The sequence below is a fragment of the Crocodylus porosus genome, unplaced genomic scaffold (assembly GCF_001723895.1).
Source record: "Crocodylus porosus isolate Cpor-Errol unplaced genomic scaffold, CroPor_comp1, whole genome shotgun sequence".
Classification (NCBI taxonomy): Eukaryota; Metazoa; Chordata; order Crocodylia; family Crocodylidae; genus Crocodylus; species Crocodylus porosus.
In genome coordinates this window covers 167,190,110-167,210,583 of record NW_017728906.1, presented here as the reverse complement: position 1 = coordinate 167,210,583, position 20,474 = coordinate 167,190,110, and the positions used below count along the sequence as shown (strand labels likewise).

The 20,474-nt window shown below is 43.0% G+C and overlaps 1 protein-coding gene and 1 long non-coding RNA gene across 4 annotated transcripts in view; both read left to right on the top strand.

Annotated features, from left to right (window-relative positions):
- Nucleotides 1–20,474, top strand: part of CDK8 (cyclin dependent kinase 8) — a 124,684-nt gene that overhangs the window by 29,245 nt on the left and 74,965 nt on the right. The window lies entirely within an intron of this gene.
- On the top strand, nucleotides 1,538–17,458 carry LOC109306647. The gene is made up of 3 exons (XR_002100067.1): nucleotides 1,538–1,570; nucleotides 3,467–3,470; nucleotides 17,353–17,458. It is a non-coding gene; the product is annotated as an uncharacterized LOC109306647 (long non-coding RNA).

Genomic DNA, 20,474 nt, shown 5'->3' with positions numbered 1-20,474 from the left:
ATTACGTTTCTGAGTTTCTTCCAGTAGAGCTTTCCAGAAACTTTTGGGCACAGGCTGTCTACTGCCACTTCAAGCTGCCCTGGACTCTCCCATACTAGAACTGATCCTCCTTCAAGCCATTCCTGTTGCTCAGATTTCCCCCAGTTCCACCTGCGCATGCTTAGCTTAGTAGTTTAACTCCTATGTGTGACAGTTGAACAAGTAGCAGACACTTCATAGAGGAATTTCTAGCCAATTACTCTTATTTCTTAGATAAATTAGATGACGCAGAGAGAAAATGCTTCCTTTCGTTTCTCTTCCTCAGAGTCCTTACCACATAAGTACCCTTAGGGGGTCCCCACATTTTCTCCCCTGGGCCTTGCTTCGTCGTCCTGCTCATGCAGCCTTCTGACTGTTGACAGTTAGCTCCCCTAAGTTTGTCCAGATCTGACAGTCAAAAGGTTTCCCTCAATGTTTTTTCTGAAACTCAACCCTAAAAGTCTAAGTTGGTTCTGGTATCTTACTTAGTCCTCCTTTTCTGCTTGGTATTTTTCTCTGTTCCACCCCTTTTTCTCGTTAACCTGAGAAGACCTGATTTTTCTCTTGTGCTGTAGCCAACTCCATTGTTTTAAAGTGCTTTTATTTAAATGACAGGATTTATAAGGTTACTGACTCAATGATTCCTGGCTTGGGATATGTAGGATGCCTTTCTTGGTCCCAGTTGGCTGACACAAAAGACATCGAGGTATTCAATAAACTGTCAGTTAAAAAGTCAATGTCAATAGGATCTTCACATATCATTTTTTTTAATTTGATTTTTATCCAAGAAGTGATCCAAGAGTAGAATTCTAGTCCTTCCAAAGCTAAACGTTTTCATGAGGGCAGACTGTCCGTAGCTCTGTAGTTGTTCCTAAGCTGTAGATTCCTTTTATTTCAGATTTTTTTGGAAGGCAGCTCTTTTTCTGACAAGTCTGAAGGTTTGAAGCAAGGCCTTACAGTTCATGTGCCCATCTAAAAATGGTACATTGAGTGGGAGTATTTGAATAGGAAGAATTGTTCAGTTTCAGTGGTATTTCAATTGAATTGAAATGCAGTTTCAGTGGTGTGAAACTTTTTTTCCTAGTACCATATTTACCCTGAATGTCAGACAGCCTCCCCCCGCCCCCCACTAATTAGATTCAGTGCATGGAAAATTTATGAATTTATTATAATTTTCCATATATAGAACCTGACTATTGGAGGATCATTTTTAATTGACATCCCCTTTCCCTGCCAGCTGCTGCAGGTGGTGGGGGGAGAGGTGATTGAGGAGGCTAGTAATGGGGCAGTCAATGGTGGATAGACGGTGGGACAGGTAGTAGTGGGGGGCATGTGATAGGGCATGTGGGAGGGCAATAAATGGGGACCTAAAGCTGTGAGTGTCAGAAACAGTGTGGAGAGGGGAAGGGGTAATCAGGGAAGCCTGAGGCTGGTGGGGGCAGGCACAATGGTGGGTAAGTGTTGAGGGGAGCAGGGAGCAAGCTGCCTGCCACACTGGCTTCAAACTACCTGCCCCCCCCTACTTACCCCTCATTATGCCTACCTCCCCACAGTCTCAAGCTGCCCAAATTTCCCCCTTCCCTTGTTCCCCACCTCTACTCTGCTTGTCACCCGCAGCATCAGGTTCCTGCTACCCCTTCCTTCCGAAATCTTTCCTCCTCTCCAGCCCAGCCCTGTGTCTTCTAATTGAGTAAATATGTAAATTATTTTATAATGGTACATTTTGCATATAGCAAGAGACCAGGTGCTGATTTAAAACTGGCATGTATCCTTACACAGGAACTGTTTTCCCCCCCCCTTTTATTTCCTCTGTCTTGTAAATGGGCATGTGTAACACAGACCAGCATTTCATTCTAGTTCCAAGCCTCTGTACCAGTTCTATCACTTATCAAGGATCCTGGTTTTCTTTGATTTAAAAAAAAACCCCAAAAAGACAAACCCTCCCGTTTTTGGATTAAGAAAACTAACCAAAAATCTACATTTATCCATGATCAAAATGAAATGCCACTATAAGTGTGTGTGTATATGTGTATACATATTATAAAAGCCTACGTCTTTCTGTCTGTCCACAATGCTTTATTCATGCTCTGATTGGTTGTCAAACAGCCAATCAGAGTGCGAAGAAGTGTTCTGACAGAAGGCAGCCTGCTGCCATGATGATGGGGATACAGGAGATGTTGGGGGGGGGGAGAGGGAAGGCCAGCTGAGCTGGCCTCGTTCCCCCCCCCCGACCTGTTCCCTGGAGGCAGTGGCAACAGAGCAGATGGAAGAAGGGGGACAAGGCGTCGCCCCCACCGCTCTGCTCCCCGCAGGTAATGTGGGAGGGAAGAGAGCAGGCCTGGGCCCAATGCAGGGTGGGGCTAGGCCTACACCTCCCCCCCGCCAGGTTGGCCCGGCCCTGCTGCTTCTCCCCCGCCACCCCTCTGCCATGGCGGGCTGGCTTCTCTCTGCCCTTGGGCCAGTCCTCCCCCTGCATCGGGCCCAGGCCCACTCCTCCCTTCCCCCTGCTGCCGTATCGGGGAAGGAGGGGAATGGGCCTGAACCCCAAGCTGTAGGAGGGGAGGGGAGGCCCAGGGCTTCATCCCTGCCTGCTTCCCCACCCCTTGGTCATTCTTGATGGGCAATTAGCTGGTAGTATTATAAAAGCCTATGTCTGTCTGGCTGTTTCCATCAGCCAGTCAGAGTGCGAGTAAAGTGTTATGGACAGACAGTCAGAGTACTCCAAGCATGGGGGAGCACTGCCATGATTCCGAAGCCACACTGAGGACTGGACAGAGGGTGGGAGAGCCGAGGCCAGCACTGGTCTTGGCTCCCCCACCCCGCTCCCTGCAAGTGGCAGAACAGTGGCAGCATGGGGTAGTAGGTTGTGGCACTCCATCCCGGCCCCTGTCATTCTTGATGGGCAATTGGAGTGGTGTTTCATTTTAATCACAGAAAAATGTGGATTTTTGGTTACTTTTTAAATCCCAAAAATTGGGGATTTTTTTTTTTATCAGTGGATACTATGATCCCTTCTTATGATGAGAGAACAGATGCATCTTTTTTGGCTTTTTTGTCTTTCCTCATCTGAAGCTGAAATCCCTTGGCTCCTTTCTTATTAAGGAAAATGTCAAGTTGTCATAGCCCTTGGATTCTAAGATCCATATTGATTACAGTGGCTTTGCTTGCAAGCAACTTTTTAATTACTTTCTTCTGAATCATTGGTTTCCTTGCTCTTTAAACTTTTTGTTCAGTCTTTTTCCCCCACCTGACTAAATCCAAATCACCTGAAAATCCAAAACTCTTTTTTTTTTTTTTCTTTTTTATAATTCCCTTAGATGCGACTCTGTACTGTTGGAAGTCAAATGAAAGACCAAGGATGGTCCAGAGAATGCTCTATGCCTGCTCGCGATATTCAGCAGAAAGACAAGGTTTCCCCACCCCATCCCACTTTGACAGTCATTTCTAGGGAAGTCAGTAAAAATAAAGTGAGCCTTGCATCTGTGGAACCAAGCATATGTAGATTTTATTTGGATCATTAGTTTTTTCCCATTGTTGGAGTGGAAGCCAGGAAGTTCCTTTTCTGAAGGATTATTTCTTCAGTCTGTACCTGTACCTGCTAGAAGGGAGTTAAAAGCTCTCTTAATGTAGAAGTATCTAGATTCATGTTTTGCTGGATATTTTACTGCTTTATTTGCTCTTCAAAACATAATTAACTTAAGAACAGTCTGAACAGACTTCAGAAGGCTTTAGTGGCAAAATCTTGAAGAGATGGCGTGGGAAAACTATATACAGAACTTGAGGCTGCGCATCAAGATAAACAATAAGTTACAATATCTTTTGCAGGTAATAATGTAAACTGCAAGGTATGTACGTAAGAAAAGTTGACTATCTTTCTAAGCTGCTGAGGAATGGTTTATAAAGAGAGAAATACTTGTGGCTGCTTACTCTGTGTATAAATTCTCTTTATTGCAGAATAGCCTCAGCATCCCTAAATTGTAATGATTTTGTTGTCCTTTTGCATGCTTTCCCCTCATATTCTTGAATTTTTTGTTCATAGAAAAAAAATCTGTCAGTTCACCATGAGTATAGAGCAATTTGCAGAGTTCCCATCTCGGACTCCAGGGAGTCACCAGTATTGTTAAGGCAAACTCTGTTAATATAGTTATCTGGCCTCGTTATTGTTGTCTGATGTTAATTATTACAGGTCAGGCTGGGCTTCCTTAGTTTAAATGGTCTGGGCACGTTGTCAGGATACAGTCTGTGATGCTGTGCCCATAACAAGCTCAGTATTCCAAGAAAGAAGCCGCAGGCTAAATTCAGTTCCTAATAACAAAAACTCAGCCAGGTTTATTGTCCACAAACACACCTAGACAGTAGTATTCATGACCAAGTGATACACAATGCTTAGTGCTGGATTTTGATAGCCCTAAGCTATGTCCAGTTTAAGAGGCCCCATATGATAAAAAGAATCCATGAAAATGGATTTTCATGAAATCTTAAGATGAATTATTGTTATTTCTGCACAAATCCTATGAACTCCATATGAATAAATGGTAGAGCTATACATATGTATATTTTTGTCATATTGGAATTAAAATGTCCAGTTTTTTTTCTTATTTTGAGGCCCCTCATATTGTGAGGCCCTAAGATGTGGCTTAAATAGTTTAAGCCTAAATCTGGCATGGACAATACTAGCTGAGCTATTTGCAGCATGATACAGGCGTGAACATAACCCTTAAACACAGTACAAAGTATTAAGGGTTTTATACTCTGGTCAAAACAACTTTGTTTACAGCATACACATCCTAATTCTCACCAATTACTAAAACATATTTAGGTGACATCATCTACATGCTACTTCTCACCAATTAGTGCAACCTTTCCACCAGATTAGTGACCTGGCAAACAGGTTTCCCTCTAATCTTTTGTTTTGGTGTTTTGTGCTGGTCTGATCAATTTCCTGCCTCGTGGCCTGGGAGGCATCTCTACACTAACTAGTTACTTTCCCAGCATTTCTGTGCAAGTTCCATATGGTATGCCCTGTTTTGTATTCATCAGAGCCTACTTTGGTTCAGGCATAAACAGGTCTTCCATGTAATTTCCATATGCACTCACCTGTGGTTGTGTTAATACATTCATTAATACAAGGCCATGACCCCTTAGAAAGGAGAGTCCATAAGGAATGTTTATTCCTTAAGAATGCAATCTCTTAGCGCATGGGCAGTCCATCCTGTCCCACAAGAAATGCAGTTAGCGGGCAGGGAAGCCCCCTTGGTTAAACAGGGAACTGTTAAACCTCCTGAAACTTATGAGAAGCCTATGCCAAATGGAAAACAGGAAGCATCGGCAAGGAGGACTACTCTTGGCACATGTAGAGAGTGGTCCAGAATAGCCAAGGCAGAAACTAAACTCAGGCTAGCCACAAGCATCTAGGACAACAAAAAGTCCTTTTTCAGATATATGAGAAGTCGGAGAAAGAATAGAGGCAACATTTGATGATTATATGGTCAGTTAGATGGCAAATTTGTTTGGGGTTGCACCCACAGAGGTGGTAGATGGGTCGGTATTGACCTGGAAAGATGTGGGCAGTGGAGTCCAACAAGGCGTGGTCCTTGGACCTGTGCTGTTCAGTGTCTTTATTATTGACTTGGATGAGGCTATGGAAAGTACTCTGTCCAAGTTCACAGATGACACCAAATTATGGGGTAAAGTTAACACACTAGAGGGTAGGGAACAAATCCAGGCAGATCTGGACAGTTGGAAAAGTAGGAAGAACAGAATAGGATGCAGTTCAACAAGAATGAGTACAAAGTGTTCCACCTAGGAAGAAGGAATCGCCAGCACTGCAGGCTGGGGCAGAACCGTCTCAGCAGCAGAAAGTGATCTTGGAGTCATTGTTGACACCAAGATGAACATGAATTGTCAATGTGATGAAGCAATCAGTAAAGCTAACTGCACTTTATCATGCATTAGCAGGTTATGACAAACAAGTCCAGGGAGGTGATACTTTTCCTCCATGCAGCATTGGTCAGGCTGCAGTTGGAGTACTGTGTCCAGTTTTGGGTGATGCACTTAAAGAGGGATGTGGACAACCTCGAGAGGGTTCAGAGGAGGGCCATTTGTATGGTTAGGGCCTGCAGGCAAAGCCCTACAAGGAGAGATTGAGGGCCCTGGATCTCTTCAGCCTCTGCAAGAGAAGGCTGAGAGGTGATCTTGTGGCCACCTACAAATTCATCACAGGAGAGCAGCAAGGAATAGGAGATGCTCCCAGGCACCCCTTGGAGTAACTAGGAACAACGGCCACAAACTGACGGAGAGCAGATTTAGGTTAGACAGGAAGAACTTATTTATGGAAAGGGTTGCCAGAATCTGGAATGGTTTCCCCTACCTTGGGGGTCTTTAAGAGGAGTCTAGACCTGCACCTGGCTGGGGTCCTCTAACTCCAGTGCTCTTTCCTTCCCAGGAAAGGGGGTCAGACCCAATGATCTGCTGAGGTCCCTTTTGACCCAGAGCATTGGACCCCTGCGGGATCAAATGAGGCAGCTGATGTTTGATGCCGAAGAAAAAGCCATTCTCCTAAATGATTACTCTGTGTCAGTCTTCCACCAGCCCATGGGAGTCAGGCTGAACACAGAACACCCAGGGAGTGGGAGATGGACCCACAATTGACGTAGATCAGGTGAGGAAACACCTGAAGAAGCTAGACATCAATAAGTCTGCAGGCCCAGATGGAATGCACCCGAGAGTCTTGAAGGAGCTGGTAGACATTGTAGTGCACGTTATGGCGAAGATACTTGAAAATTTGTGGCCCTTGGGTGAGTGTCTAGAAGACTGGAAAAGAGCCAACATAGTCCCAATCTTCAAGGAAGGAAGGAAAGGGGAACTAGGGAATTACAGGCCAGTCAGGCTGATGTCTGTCCCTGGAAAGATCTTGGAGAAAATCATCAAGGGATCCATCAGCAGCAGGCTACCAGAAGGCAGCCTTCTGAATGCCGGTTAACATGGCTTTGTTACTGGTAGGTCTTGCCTGACCAACCTCATCTCCTTCTGTGACCAGGTGATGCATTGTCTGGACAAGGGAGACTAGGTTAGTGTCATATATCTGGATTTCAAGACAGCCTTTGACTTAGTCTCCCATGATGTCCTCATGGTTAAGCTGGAGAGCTGTGGCCTCAACCATCACATGGTCTGATGGCTAGGGAACTGGCTCTGGGGTTGGACCCAAAAAGTACTAGTTGGTGGAAGCAAATCAGTGTGATGCAAGGTGACCAGTGGCATCCCTCAGGGCTCAGTACTTGGGCCAGTACTCTTCAACATCTTCATTAATGATCTGGATTTGGGTGTCAGATGCAAACTGGCAAAGTTTGCGGATGACACTAAACTATGGGGGAAAGTAGTCCCACTGGAAGACAGGCTGGGGTTACAGGTTGACCTGGATACGCTTGAAAGGTGGGCAGGAAGTACAAGGTGATCCACCTTGGGAGGAAGAACCAGCAGCATACTTGTAGGCTCAGCAGTGCTACGCTAGCTAGCACCACAGCTGAAAGAGACCTGGGAGTCTTGATTGATCACAAGATGAATGAGCCACCAATGTGATGCAGTAGCTGGCAAAGCAAACCAAACTCTGGCATGCATCTACCGATGCAGCTCAAGCAAAACCAGGGATGTTATCCTTCTGCTTTACTTGGCTTTAGTGAGGCTGCAGCTGGAGTACTGTGTCCAGTTTTGGGCCCCCCCACTTCAGGAGGGATGTGAATAAGCTTGAGAGAGTCCAAAGGAAAGCCACCCATATGATCAAAGGCCAAGAGGACAAGTCTTACGAGGAGAGGCTGAGAGACATGGGACTTTTCAGTCTGAAGAAGAGAAGGCTCAGAGGGGACGTGGTGGCAGCCTACAAGTATATAAGGGGAGTGCATCAGGACTTGGGAGAATGGTTGTTCACCAGGGCCTCCCAAGGGATAACAAGGTCTAACAGTCACAAACTCCTGGTAGGCCGATTTAGACTGGACATAAGAAAAAACTTCGTTACAGTCTGAGTGTCCAGGGTCTGGTACAGACTCCCCCCAGCGGTCATGCAAGCACCTACTTCAGACTCATTCAAAAGGAGTCTGGATGCTTATCTTGCTGGGATCGTTTGACCCTAGCAGACTTCCTGCCTATGGTAGGAGAGCTGGACTTGATCTTGCGAGTTTCCTCCCAGCCTCTTTAACAGCTATGAAATATATGAAATACTGTAGCAAAGCCTACATCGGGGTGGGCAATATGCATCCCGGAGGCCGGATGTGGCCCGCCAAGTCATTCTATCTAGCTCGTGGAGCCCCTAAAAATTTAGAAAATTTAATGTTTATCTGCCCCTGGCTGCCTATCATGCGGCCCTCGATGGCTTGCCAAAACTCAGTAATAGGCCCTCTGCCCAAAATAATTGCCTGTCCCTGGCCTACACCATCTACAGAGTGGAGCACCACTTTCTTACTTCACAGAGGTGCTGTGAAGATAAAAATGCATGTTTGCATTTGAAGCATTCTGCATAAATATAATTAAAAAGCCAAAGGAAATGCTGCACTAACAAGTACTGCACTGTGCAGTAAACAGCAGCTTTGGACATACAGCAAAAAGGAAATACAGAATAACTATTCATTCTGTGAGTGCTATCTATTTGCAGTGTAGGAGGTGGGTGCCCTGTGATTAAAAATGTGACACGATCAAATAATTAGACTGTTTTTATGCATATGAATGGGATTGGATTCTGGTTGCATGGGAAACTTTAATTTTTGACATTCTCTTAATTTTTGTATGTTTGTGTATGCAACCTTAATGTCTATTTAATATAGCTTTCTGTATGTAAACCAGTCAGTATGAAATCATCCCATTTTTTAATCTCTGTTCCATGACAAAGACTGAATACTTACTCTTTTAGCTTAGAATAGTACATTTTAAAAGTATCAGCTTAGAATGTGTAACTGTTTGAGTTCTGTTGCAAAGTGTTAATTATGCTTTGGTGGGAAAACAAATTGGTAGTTAAAGTATATTTTGCAAGTTTAAAAAAAAATACCTTACATCAAGAACTTTGTGTTAAATTGTATCTATTGACTTGTGTGTTTGGGAGGAAAAAAAAAATCAAGGTACCACTTGGTTTGTTTTGGAGGATTGATTACTTTTGTTGTGAGATGTTTCCTGATAGGGCTGGGGTAAGAGTACAAATTGTCTTGTTTTTTGTTGGAATAGATTAGTGTTGTTTTTTTTTTCTTATAACCACGTAAGTTTCTTTATTTATTATGTAGATATAAAAGTTGGCTATTTCCTATTATAATACCCTTAGCCTGACATTGTTAAACCAACTTATTGTGCGACTGAAACAGCATGAGAAGACTTTGTTAGACCAATAAGGAATTAATACTGTCTATACAGCTGATTCTCCATTCTTCTATCCAATTATCCTGTTCTTGTCCCATCCCTTTTTTATCCAGCGAAGATTTGACTAAAATGTTTATCTTAATTTTGAGCAATGACACTAAATCTCTTATATCGGGGGTGGTCAACCCCTGGCCCATGAGCCAGATTTGATCATTGGTACCATATTGTCTGGCCTGTGAGACTCCCCATAGGTCCCTGGGGAGGCCTGCAGGCTGTGGCCATGTATGCTGGAGTGGGCTCTTGGCACAGTGTAGGCTGTTATCCCGGAATATGGACTGGCCCTATGTCACTCAACTGGCTAGTGGGACCAAAAGGTTAAGTACTACTTTGCATCAGTAAATCTGTTGTTTGGAATACATTTAAATTACCTGACTGGTTTGTGTAAGAGCTTTCTAAACATTGTCAAAACTTATCACCACATTTATGTTGCAAGTTAACTGAAAACATTTCATGGATAAATAGAACCTGCATAGCAGACACCATCCTTATGGTGTTGTATATTTAAGGAAAAATCGAGTCAATTCAATAGTCTCTAACATATCTGCTATCTTTAAGTGGAATTTAGTATTGGGCCTTTGGATTTCCACCAGGTTGTTCCTTTTACATCTGCCCCTGCAGCATTTAAAAATGTGGAGAGACAATGTTCAGGGTGAAGAAGACAGGTCTCAGTTATTCCTATTCCCTCCTGTTTCTGTTTTTTTTACAATAACACATTATACAGGTGTACAAACCAGTTATCTTAACTGATCCTGTGCTCTGTGCTATGCTACATTTTTAACACATTTTCATGCTTCATTGACTGAAGAAGCATTTTTTCTGAAGTTCTTTAAATACAGTTTGTGTGTGAAGTCAGTTGAGGGGAGAGACTAAACTGTATTTGTTTCCTGTTCTTAAAAAAGAAGGGACTGTTAAGAGCCAATCCCATGACACTTCCAATGAGGAGTGTGCAGATCTCTTACAAAATCAGGACTCCTCATAGTCTTGTCTGTGCTTTTAAAACCTAACAGATTCAGATGCTGACAACTCTAGATGATTGAGTGCCAGGTACTGCTTAATGGCAAGTCCAGGTGAAAGATAAACTTCAGTCAGCACCATTTCAGAAAGTGGGTTTATGCTTGTTTGCATATGAAATGTTTGTCATGGATTTACCTTCACTGCTTGCCTGACAAGTTTTTAGCAGGAAACTACAGGAGTCAAGGCATGAAGGAAACTTCTGCTACCTGGTTTAAACTGTCAAGTTTTTGACCCACCTATTAATTTGTCAGTATTTGGTCTTAGTAACTAATAGCTACTAATTTTATTAACATATGAGACATAAGAAGAGATTTTCTTGTAAATGTCTCTGCTTATTTTGACAGCTGGTTCTTGTGGATAGAGAACAAACAGCAGTCTTGTGTACAACAAATAAAAGATGATGAATATATATATTTTTCAAATATATCCTACTATGTTGTAGGATAATATGAGTTTTGAATTAAGTAACTCTGTAATCTGGATGACACAAGTTTTTAAAATCTTCCTGCATATGGACATATTTGTAATATTATATAATGTGAAAAGTTAATTTCTTCAACATATTTGCTGAAAGACTTGAATGAAAACTGGTTATTGGATTATAGAATCATAGAAGTAGGGTCAGAAGGGACCTTGTAGATCTTCAAGTCTGACCCCCTGCCTGGGCAGGAGAAAAAACTGGACTCAAATGAGTCCAGCTAGGTAGGTATCAAGCCTCTTCTTAAAGACCCCCAGGGTAGGAGCCAGCACCACTTCCCTTGGAAGTTGGTTCCAGATCCTAGCCGCCCTGACTGTGAAGTAGTTCTTGCGGATGTCTAATCTAAACCTACTCTCCAATAATTTGTGTCCATTATTCCTTGTTATGCCAGGGGACGCTAGGGAAAACAGTGTTTCCCCCAAACCCTTCTGGTCCCCCCTAGTGAGCTTATAGATAGTCACCAGGTCCCCCCTCAGCCTTCTCTTGTGAAGGCTGAACAGGTTTAGGACCCACAGTCTTTCATTGTAGGGTCTGCCCTGTTGTCCCCAGATCATGCGGGTGGCCCTCCTCTGGACTCTCTCAATGTTGTCCACATCCCTCCTTATGCCATATGAAGTTTGTTTATATCTTGTTTGCAGCCAAATAAACCAATAAGAACCATGCCTTTGAGCTTGTAATTGCTTACATTTTAACCCTGTTGGTGGGGAGGGGGGCTGTGTGTGCTACTAATGTAAGGAACATAGACCATTTAGTTAAAAACAAAACAAAAAAACAGAAAAAAACAAACAAAAAACCTGGGTGAGTGAATGAGTTTTTACCTAAGCTATTCAGGTACACTTGGTGTCAGTTGAATTTAAATACCTCATTGATGGACCCATTAAAAAAGCCCATGATGCATAATAAGGTGAAATATAAAATGAAGGGTGTAAAATGGACAGTTTTACTTAATGGTTAGTGCAGTGCCACAATCAAAACTGGAAAGACCATTTATGTTAGAGGGAAAAGCAGTCTCTGTGCTTATTCAGCTTTCTTGCTTTAAAGAAAATATCAGCTCAGTTTTCCTCAGCTCAGCTTCCCTCCAGCCTTGTGGCCACTGCAAAAGGAAGGGAAGACTTACTGTATTACCCCCCAACTTCTAGCCTGAGCCACTGCAGGAATGTGGCTGCACTTCTGGAATCAAAAGTGAATGTCTGTTCACTTACTCACTGGTTCAGTTTACGCAGGTTAGACTAACCTGCAAGGTTTGAATCAATTCAGATTTGGGCTTTTTTTTTTTTTTTTTTTTTTTTTTTTGAATGTCTGTAGTCAGCCCAGAAGTTCAGTGCACATAAACTGCTTTCACAGTGGCTTAAACTGGTTTAAGATAAACCTGGATGGATGTAGTATCAAACTTAACTGATTTAGTTTAAATTGGTTTATTGAACTTCTATCCCAGATCCCTTCAAGATTTTAATTTAACTCTCACAGTACCCTAGCATCCCAGGATGTTTTGCACCACCCCCCGCAAACCCCACCCTCACAGGGTGGGCAGACTAGCCTTGACCCTAGATGTCTGCTCCAGCTCCGCAGGAAGACATGCTCTAGCACCCCCCAGCTTCTGGCCTGGGCCACTGCAGGCTTGTGGCTGCATTTCTGGAATCAACAATGAATGTCTGTTCACTTGTTTATCAGTCCAGTCTATGCAGTTTAGACTAGACTAACTAGTGAAGATTGAATTATTCAGCCTCGTGCTTTTTGACTGTACGTAGCCTATTATTAGACATGGGGTTGTTAGCAAGGGGTATGCGTACCCCTGGGGATATTTGGACTGGTCCTAGTGGGTACGCGTGGGCGGGCATGAATGGAGTGCTGCTGCCTCCCAGGAGCAGAGCCAGGGCAGGGTAAGGGCAGTAGTGACCCTCTGTGGGTCAGGAAAGCTTGCACACGGCAGCCACTGCTGCCATATCAGCCCAACGAGCTTCCCTGCCCTGCTCCTGGGAGGCAGCACTGCTCTATCCCCGCCCGCCCGTGCGCCATCTCCACCTCCCTGCTTTGTGTTCAGCTGCATGCTACCCCACCCCTCCTCAACATCCAATCATGTACTACCCCCCCCCCCTTCTCTCCCAGCTCGGTGTCTGGCTGCTGGGGGTACTTAGACTAAAAAAAGTTGAAAAACCCTGTATTAGAGTATTCCATTGTAAAACCAAAGGGTCATAACTAGGTTCAGAATAAATTAGAGAAGACCTTTGCAGCTGACTGCAGCAAGACTTGAGATCCTGAAATGGCCTCTATGTAAAAGTGTGCTTATATGAAGCATTTTATAGGACTAACAATTTACACCAGGGTCCCTATATAAAATTTCCTCTCCTGACTGATACATAGCAACAGTGCCAGTTAGCTTCTATCCACAGGCCTATTAAGTGTGCTGCTATTCCAAAGAAAACTATAGTTTTTGCATTTCCACTAAGTAGCTGTCAAACTTTGTACAGTTGGAAGCAATACTTTTTGCAGGTTAGTGAATGTATATGCAGATTAGCTGAATTTGCAAATTACAATAAACTATCTTTAAAAAAGAGCCAATTTAGCATCTTTGCAGTCTGGGCAAATGAACCTTTGTTTTTTATGTATAGGGCAGCAAAAGTGTGAATTTCTCCAAATTATGCTGTCTTCCCAGCATGCAGCTGTCCAAGTTATGGGGGAAACTTCTGTTAGGGATAACAGGGCTGATTCACTTTTTGCTGCCTTTTCTCATTTTGTCAGTTACCACAAAGCATGGTGGTGAGTTTGTGATGTGGAAACTGGAACTCACTGCTACCAAGCATCTACTACAAGGGAACACATTTAATTCCTACTTGGTTGCTTGAGTCTGTGTGGGTGACCTACAGTTGGTGACCTTTTAGGCAGTAAGCTCTAAATATGCTTAGCAATGTTTTGGGGCACCTAGTCATCCAGTTCCTAATAAACACTGATGTTTGTACCCTCCAGAGCAAAGGCTTTATTTCCAAAAAAAAAAAAAAAAGCTTTTAGAATCAAAGTCTGACCTTAAGCAATTTATACAGGGTCTTCTTGCTGCCTGTGGTTTGCGGGTCACCAGTTGGACAAAGCATCTTTGTCTGACTGTGCTGTTTGTAACCATAGGACCCAACTCTGCTTTTAGGGCCAGGAGTAGGACTCTCAAAATCCTAATACCTAGCACCCTACCATTAGTTCATAAATAGGTATGCACCATTATAGTAAAGTTGGGTATGTGTCCTCCATTCCTTTACAGGACACAAAAGCATGCTTCTCCAAACAGTAACTTCAACAATTCAAGTGGCAAAAGTCTGTGGTGTTAACAGGTTCAAGCCTGACCAATAAATCATACAGGGGTAGGCAGATCAGGTTCTTCGGGTAAACATTAATGCATCTTTAGGCTTTTTTTTCTTACCAAGACTGTCCTATGAGTGTGGGAATTTCCTCCCATACACTGCTAGATACTCTGAATAAATTAGAATCATTTGAACTTGCCTTTTTAAGGCACCCTCTTGTGCTGATCCTCCTTCCATCTGCTTCCCCAGAGTATGTTGACACAGTCTACCCCAACATGGAGCTTTACCACACCTTCCGGTAGCGCTCTTCAGCACTGCAGCAGAGTGGGTCTAGCTCTGCCAGCACTTGCCTGTGCCAGGGCCTGTCTGTGTAGATGACAGTTTTTGCAGCATGTTGAGATGGCCTATCCTAGTGCTCTGCCATGTCTCAAAGAAGGGAGGAGCAAAAAAAGGTTGAAGATGCCAGGATTTGACATGAGTTGATCTAAGCCAGGGCTGTCCAACTAACAGTGTGCAAGCAACATGCAGCCTGCTTACATCCTCAGCTCTCTCTGCTTTGCCCCATGAATCAGGCACTGCTTCCCCAGCTGTCACTGCCTCCCTCCATTGCCTGTTACGTAGCTCACTTCTCTCGAACTTTGTTCAGCTTCCGCTTCCTGCCGTACCCCTACTGACATACCAGTGTGGTCCACAGAGGATGTGGCGAAGGGGTGATATGGCCTGTAGCCACTCAGAAGTTGGAGGGCCCTGGTCTAACCTATGAGGCGTGTTGAGAAATGGGTACCTAAAAAGGTATACTTAAAAAAAATCCACACAAATCCTAACCTAGTGTATTTATTTAAAATCTAGTTATTTGGAAGTATACTGTTTTAACTGAGGGATTTTGCTTTTATGCTATGGGGATGAATGTGTTTGCTGTCTGCATTTTATGTCCTTTGAATTTGTTCTTCTGCCTTCCATGTTTCCATAAAGTGAGGATTTGATTTTTTTTTGGCAGCATTTCCAGCATAATTTTGTTCTGTGTCTATTCTGCTTTCTGGTAAGCTTGATTGTAATGCAAGTAAGAACCTTTTTATTGCTATGCAGACTGTTTTGTATGTCCTTCTGAAATTGTTGTTTTTATAGCAGTAAGCAATTTATAGTAGTGAAACTTTTCATAGATGTTTTAAAGCTGCTTTCATTTCTCGTTCATACTTCTAGATTGTGACCTATGCAGTCAGCTAAAAAAAAATCAGGACACAACCTCCTTCTATTAAACAAATGGAAGTTCAGCCTTAAAGATGTAACTATCTCCTTAATTCACCCTGTTGTTCGTAGGCCTTGCAGTACTCTTATACCACTTGGTAATATTACATAGAAGACAGTGCAAGAGGGTGAAGTCTAAATTTCTTCTCATAGAGGTTTATTGGCTCGTTCCCCTTAAGAATAAAAATGACTGACATGTAAATATCTGTCAACATCTGCTGAGGAAAATCAGACCACAATCACATAAAGCTTTGAATTCCAAATGAGCAAACAAAAAACCTGTTTCTTAGAAATTTGAATTAAGATGATCAGCTTTCATTATTTTGTTTTGTTTCCCTTTTAAGCAATGCACATTTGATTGAGCTTTTTCCTTTATTGGCCAGTGGAAAATAGGTAGCCTAGTCCTTTACCATCCTTCACACCAAAAGGCACAATTTTCTAATATATTTTGTAAAGAGGGGTATATATGATGTGGGACAGCCATACTAATTATACATAAGGGTAGAGACAGAAGTTGCACATAAACCAGTTTAAAGTAATCAGAAACTGGTTTAAACCTGTAACAGAATAGAAGTTCAGTGCACATAAACCAGTTTCAAAATGACTGAAACTGGTTTAAGATAAACCTGGTTAAATGTAGTATCAGACTTAACTGATTTGAGTCAAACTGGTTTCTGAAACTTCTGTCCCAGATCCCTTGCTGGTTCAAGTTAAACCAGAGTATATGCCCTGCCTCCATTTGCACTCCTCCTAGCCCCAAGCAGCAACTTGCTTGGGCAAGCTGGGAAGTGCTGGGAAAACCTTTGGAGCAGAGCTGACCAAAATCCTGGACATCTGCTCATATTTTTTTTATCAAACGCCTATGTGGAGATGGGAGGATCCAAGAAGAGGACATGGCCAGGAAAACCTGGATATATGGTAACCCTAAGAGTATGCCTTTTCCCAAGCTGATCAGTTTAGTTTAGGACAGGGGAGGCCAATCTGTGGTGCATGTGCCACGCGCAGCTGCAGCTGCTGTGCGGGATGGGAGCCCTGGAGGCTTAGAGGCCAGAGAGCAGAGTGCTGGAGCAGAGTAAGAGAAGGTGTTATTGCCAAGAGCCAAGTTCCTTGGCCCTGTAATTGCCTCCAAATTCAGGACTCTCTTGTCGCATGAAACTGCAGTTTGAGGCCCAAGAAAGGGTTAACTTGGTTCTTTGAGAGGGATACTTCCTCTTGCAGCAGTGTCCTGCCCCAACTCTGCACAGCTGCAGCCAGAGGCTGGAGTCTCCCTTCCTACATTCCAGCACCCCAGGACACAAACTTTATCAGGAGCACCTCTGAGGCATTATGGGGGTGGAGGGAGCTGAATTTAATTTGTGGCACCCTGGTAACGGGGTTGGCTGCCAGTGCCTTAGAACCTTGTCGGATGAATTCTAGTTCAGTTTTCCCTAGTTAAGGTTACTTTGAAATTCCTCACAGCCCTCCTGATGTTGACCAACCCAAATACCTCTTTGTCATTTTGCAGATTTTACTGTCTCATTTATTTTTGCCCTGTCTATGTATCATACTACTTCCTTTTTCTGCTTTTTCTTTTAAAATTTAAAAACACCATCTGTAGGGACAAGACTACAATCGGTGAGCCTCTGCAGCTGTAAATTTTAACTTGTACAGATCAGGTTGCAGGGATGGGACTTTGGGTGGTAAATTAATTTGGGGGCAGGAATGGACTTGTTTTATTCAGTCCTTAGTACATTTTTGGTATTTTACTTACAGGAGTATTTTTTGTATTGGGTCTATGGTTGATTTTGGAAATTTTTTTTCCACTTTGGAATTTTACTTTCTAGATGATTTTTTTTCCCCCTCCAAGGATTTACTGTCATCTTCAAACCCCATACTTTATTTATTTACCAGCTATAAACTGATTGCCCAGAGCAGTTTTCCATCTGTTGACTCCTGTGTGAAATCCTGTGAAATATGAACTTTCATTTCTACCCAGGAGAACTTTTTACAATCTTTTCTCCAATGCCTGATGAAGGGTGTTTGTGCCCAAAAGCTTGCAATTAAAGACATTTTTTGCAAAAATCTTGTTCATCTAATAAAGATATAATATCTCTTCTATGCGTCCTGATTGCCTTCTATAGGTATTATTCATTTTTAAGATTGTGATATGTTTATAATGCAGCGCAGTGGGATAATAATTCTGTTGTACAAATATTTTCATCTTTGAACTAGGTTTTTCTTTGAGTAATGAACTAGCGAAACTTAACTTTTCTGTTACCACCTGTTAGTGACAGAATATTATTATGCTTAAAAGTAAATAATTTGTCAGACAAATTGCTAAGTGTTAAAAATGAGAGGATTTTTTTTAACTGTTTCCTTCTGCCTACAGTTGTTCCAGACTACCTGTGACATTGAAACAAGTAATACATTACTTTGTATGTGTGGTTTCCAATGGCATGTAGAGAGAAGGGTCATGCTTGCAATGACTGTTTGTAGATAAACTTCAATATTGAGAACACAGAATATTGCTTAGAGCAATTCTTATGAAGTAAAAGCAGCTTTGGTCTCATAAAGAGGTATTTCTTTAGAAAACACTGCTATGAAAGTTGACGGTACTTTTATCTGATAGCATATTTGACTGCTGAAAAGTGTCTGATGTTTGCTTCCAGTAGTGTCTGCTGTTCTGTTTGCTTTGAACTTGTACAAGGTAGAGGTAGTGGTACTCGGGGGTTTCAGGTACACAAAAGTCGGAATTAATTGCTAGCTACAACCATAAGAGGGTATAGCCCATATCTTATAACATGAAATAGATATTTGTTTATGACACTAAAGATTCAGATAACTATGTTTCCATTTGTTATACTGCCATAGCTGCTATCAACGGTGACTCTCCCAGTGAAACTTCCTTTTTTCAAAGGAGGGGGTCTGCTGGGATTGCATTTCAAGTGAGCAGAATCAACTTTTAGAACATGCCTTTCTGTTAGGTCTGAATGGTCCATAGCTTTTGGCAATCACTTTATACCCAGTGCCTATTTCATGACCCTGGACTTCAGGAAGTGCTGGGTTTTTATTGGTAGGGTTGGGAGTGTTGTGGTTGTGATGGCCCAGGCAGTATGTGAGAAGTAACAAGTTTTTTATGGTGCATGTAGTTCCGGCTGTGGACTTGATCCAGCATGTGAGGCTAGTCTGCTCTAGCCTGCAGATCTGATTTAACCCACAGAGTGACTCTGTGCCCCTCATCCAAGGCCAGATGAATTTGACACCCCTGCTTTAAGTGTTAGAACATGAAGATCTTTGCCAGGGGATCAGTTACCAAAGCAACCAGTGCAGTCCACCTGTTGGTCTTCAATGAGCATAAAATATGATATTAAAAAATATATTTTTTCTTATTAAAGATTATTTGGATCTCGGTGGGGACTAAAGAACCTCACACAGGAAAGACTTTAATGTTATTAATACCCCCCCTGTCTTCCCCCCAGGCTCTAGTAGCAGGGCTAATAGTTGATTAGAATCTTGCCTTTATAGGATATTTCATTTTTTGTTGCATTCAGAACTTTAAGTCATAAGTCCATGATGGAGACTTTTGTTTCCTTCTGATTTTAATTTTTAACTTGCTTAAATACTTGCACAAATATTAAACAAGAGTCTTTATGTATATAAAAGCAGCTGCTCTTTCCTTAAAAAGCTGTAAGCATCTTTAAAAATTGTAAGCATCCCTATTTTTCCTTGTTAGAATGCCCCAATTAGTTGTGCTAACTGCCTGTGATTCCCCCCCCCATTTAAAACATAATTCTTTCCTGTTAGTAGGAGATCTCAGAACAGCAGAGACTCCCTATGCTTTTTCAACCACACCTTAGTTGGTCTAATAAAAGGTATCACCAAAAAAGCTTGTCTGTTAGCAGAGCAGTACTTTTAACTGGGGCTTTGTTCCGAACAGTGCTGGCTTTTTAAGGAGAGTTAAATTTGTATCGTTGTTCATGCTGGCTTGATTTTTATTGCTGTACTTCCTCATGCAAATGGAGGCCTTTTCCTTCGGCCATTCTTCCTCTTAGCCTCTATGGAGAGGATGAGAGAGCACGCATATGGTGGATTAGTCATGTTGCTAATGCTCTGCTCAGTGGTTGATACTATGGTGATCAGTGATATGAGAACCTATATAGAATAAAATACAATTCTAGCATTCAAGGGCTCAAACTCCCCTTCCTGGGAAGTCCCATAAGCGAGAAGTACATGTCCAGTAAATTTTTTTCTTAGAATGCTGACACAGTGGTGGAGTGAAACATATGCTTGCTCTTGGAGACTTTCTGAGGTTCCTTTCTTAAATATGCACCTATATTGCACTAAGCACTGGGGTGGGCAAAATCCGGCCTGCAGGCCAGATCCAGCCTACCAGTTGATTGTATTCAGCCCACGGCTCCCACCGTGGCACTCCATATGGTGCTGAGCCCTGCCTGCTCCCATCCGGAGCAGGCTGTACCACACTTCCACCCACACATGCCCCATGCCCACCAATGGCATTGCCTCAGCCCTGTCCCCTGTGAGCATACACAGCTTCTTGGTGTGATGAGTTGCCACCTATCAGTGGCCTAGTGGGTGAAAAGTGGTCAGGAGCTAGAGCTGGACCCCTGTCAGGAGCTAGAGCTGCCTGGCTGCAGCTTCCCCCATGCCTGTCTGGGCATGTGCTGCCGCCACTTCCCTGCACTATCTGCTGCCCGGAGTGATGCAGCAGGGGCTGGAGGAGGAGGAGGAGGAGTTGCTTCTGGAGTGGTGGGGGAAGCCAAGCAATACTAGGCAGCAGCTGCAGCAGCAGGAGGAGCAGTTCTTCCGGATGAGGGGAATGGACTGCAGCTCCACTGCAGTGCCTGCACGTGCCCCTCCCCGCCTCCCTCCCCCCCCAGCTGGCTCCCAGGACCTAGCTTACAACTAGCTCTCCCCACACATGCACCCCTTGCCCACAATACCATATTCAAGAGCAAAAATTTATTTTCAGCTACTATGCAGTTGCTTCTATACACTATTAAAAAACTATAAATTGGGACAAAAATTATTTTTTGAAA